The sequence below is a fragment of the Galeopterus variegatus genome, unplaced genomic scaffold (assembly GCF_000696425.1).
Source record: "Galeopterus variegatus unplaced genomic scaffold, G_variegatus-3.0.2 Scaffold8288, whole genome shotgun sequence".
NCBI classification, from domain to species: domain Eukaryota; kingdom Metazoa; phylum Chordata; class Mammalia; order Dermoptera; family Cynocephalidae; genus Galeopterus; species Galeopterus variegatus.
Window position 1 is genome coordinate 27509 of NW_007734399.1, and position 3447 is coordinate 30955.

The window sequence follows — 3447 nt, forward strand, 5'->3', positions numbered from 1 at the left end:
GGACACATCTGGGTGGGAGGGGGGAGAGGGAGGAGGGAGGGAGGTTTTGGTGATGGGACACAATAACTAACTACATTGTATATTGACAAAATAAAAATTAAAAAAAAATAAACACCTATAAAACTTTAAAAAAAAAAGAAATTCAGATCTATAAAGAAAGTAAGGGCATAAGACAAGGAATAGACAAAGGTAAAATAAATTATTTTTCTTATTTTAATTGATCTAATATATAACTGCTTATTCAAAGTAATAATGGCAACAATGTATCTGCTGATTATAGCTTACAGATGAGTGAAATGATCTATAGCAATGTTATAAGGGATGAGATGAAGGAATTAGGAAAACTATTATAAGGTACGTGCCCTACTCATGAAATAGTACAGTGTTATTTGAAAGTGGACTTAGATTAGTTGTATGTTTATTGAAAACTCGAGTCCAACCACTAGAAATATAATTGATATGGAAAGAAAATGACTGAAAGAGAGGGAATCTAATCATATAGAATGGTCAATTAAAATCAGAGAAGGCATAAAAAGAGTGTGGGGAAAAGGAAATAGAGAACAGGTGCAACAAAGAGAAAACAGTTACAGACATGGTAGACATTAATCCATCTATATCAATAATCATTAATTATAAATGGTCTAAATAAACCAATTAAATGACTGATACTGTCAGATTAAATAAAACAAGACCCAACCATAATGTTTTCTAGAAGAAACACATTTAAATGGAAAGTAAGGCTATACAGAAAGATAAACTATATTAACACTAATCAAAAAAAAAAAAAAAGAAGAAGAAGGCTAGAGTAGCTGTAATGTAAATGCTGGGCATAGAACTGTTCTCCCTCCCTGTGCTTACCAGAATGCTTCCTCCCTGCTGGGAAACTATCCCTGGCTAAGGTAGTTATCCAAGGTAAGGCACGTCCCCTTTAAGACAAGTGGAAGACTGGGGGAAGCAGGGACCCTAAGTAAGCATGTTGGTGTTAAAGTACTCTGGCACCAGGAGAGTAGCAAGTAGATAAACTTATTTACTCAGCCAGGTCTCCTGCATGCTCTGACTTATGTGAGCTGAGTGACAGTCTACACATAAGCATGCAAATGCTTTACTCCTCTACTTTGATCTGTTCACTATATAACTGTTGCATGTACCCCATGGCAGTGTGGATATCCAGCTGGCCAGCTGACATCAGCGACTCCTGTCAGACTAATAAACCAATGTCTCTACCTACTGAGCTACGTGAATTTTTTTGGAATAGGCAAACACTATGTGAGCTCCTGCCATACAATTGGTGTAGGTGGCAGGCTATTCCAGAGACACTCCCTGTTGAGGCAGCAACAGGAGAGAGGAAGGGGATGGGGGGAATGTTGCAGGGGGAAATACCTGGATGGGCCACTGGTTCAATGTAGTCCCATATCACCAGCTTGGTAAATAGCTGGGGACCACCACATGAGTACAGGGATGCCCAGAAAACAGAGGCAGGACTGCTGGGGGTGTTGAAGGCAGTCAAGGAAAGAGGAGGTATTCAAAAGAAAAAAGAATACAAAGCCATTGCTGCCGCAATAGCATGGACTGTTGTCTGTGGGCTCAGGCTAGTGACCGAGAAAGAAATTGAGTGACAAAATCAAGGACAAAGGTTAAAGGAAGAATTAAGATTAGAAAGAGAGGCTCATTTAACTCAGGCTGACAACAAGGATATGACAGTGTATCAGTTGGATGAAGCCCCGACCAGCTGCGTGATTTGGCATGCTGTTTTATGAAAATAAAAGGAAAGTGGCTGCTGTGGGCAAAGATCCATGTGATAGTTTCAAACCCAGAGTGGAATTCTAGAAAATGGGAGCCCACTTCTGAGACTGATACCTCAGATGAGGGAAATGAGAATTCCTGAGTATAGGTAGTTGATAATGAAGTAGGAAATCTTCAGGCTATACCAGTAATAATACAAAAGTTTAAGACTCGGCAAGAGCAACCAGGAGGGCAAAATGCCCAAGATTTACGTTCTCTGCTAAAATATATGCATACAAGCACCTACTCTTACACTTCAGCAGAGCTGGTAGAACTGGTCACTAAGTTTCTTCAGAAAGGGAGAGAAAGAATTCCCAGGTGGCTGCTACATTTCTGGGATACAGGAGCCAATGGCATAATATCATCAGGGGATGAGCTGGCAAAAATGGAGTCACTCACCAACCATCCCTCGTTCTGGCAGTGGAGCATGGCAATAAGATGAAAGTGCTTCCCTGTTGACTTGGATCATGTCAGGCTGCCATGCCACATGGCCTGATGAAGGGAATATTCTGGGAGTGCTCCCTCAGTGGTCTGCTATGGAGGAGTTGCAAGAATTCCTTAAGGAATTAGGCATGAGACATTCTACTTACTGAGACACTTTGCATAGTCTGGACTTGGTGCAGTTTACTGGAGGAATGAAAAACGAGGTTATACAGATGGCTTCCAGTAGCTGCTATGGAACACTGGTATCTGTTTTGTCACACCTAGCAGGGCAATCAGTTTAGATGGTGGCACAAGCCATAGCTGATCTAGGGGAAACTGAAATTATATGACAAAAGAAAGGGATTTGCAAGGTAAAGGAATCCATACTGAGAGAAAAGAAGGGAGATCAGAAAGAAGCCCCTGGACCTGATAGAACTTGGTGTACTAAGCTGGGGAAGCCCCCCCTCCCCCCACTTAGTGTAACTATATTGTGTCAAGATAAAACTGTCACTTCTGTGTTACCTAATAAACATGACTTACAGCTTTTAGTACCTAAACATCTTTCTTATCATCCCTAGTATAACCACAGGAACACCTATCTCCTGCACTGCCAATTGCTGGATGAGCTTCAATGGGCTGCAACCCTGGCCCAAATATGTAATAGATCAATCTGCTGGGTCTGCTCAGAGTTCCCACTATCTGCCAAATTGGGTCTGCCATGAATGATGCAATTGGAAAATCAGACTGAATGGTTGTGGCTGTGAGCATGGAAAAAACAGAAAACGACTAATCTCACCTGGCACGTGACAGAGTATGATAAGACTAAGAAGGAGTTATTTGCATTACTTAAAGAACAGCTTAACCAAACCCATCCTATCCTGACGTATTCAGTGTGGAATGGGGTGGGATGGCTGACTGCAGTACAAATACAATTCAAAGCACCAGTCCTGTTCTGCATAGAAAGGTTGGATGGGACAGGTAGTGACACATAAGACAAGTGGGATGTACTCCCAAAGAATTATGTGCGAATACTACCACCCTTACAAATACTGAGCAATGGGGATGGCAAAATCACTCCTTAAAAGCAGGAGCACATCCCATGCCTTGGAGTACCCTCTGGGCTTGTGGAATATATGGATGGCTGTACCTCCCATACAATTAGACAGGAAGATGTACATGGGGTCGTCCTATATTCCTGGGCCAGTGCTCACGACCCTTCCCCATTTGCTTAGCAACTGGGAA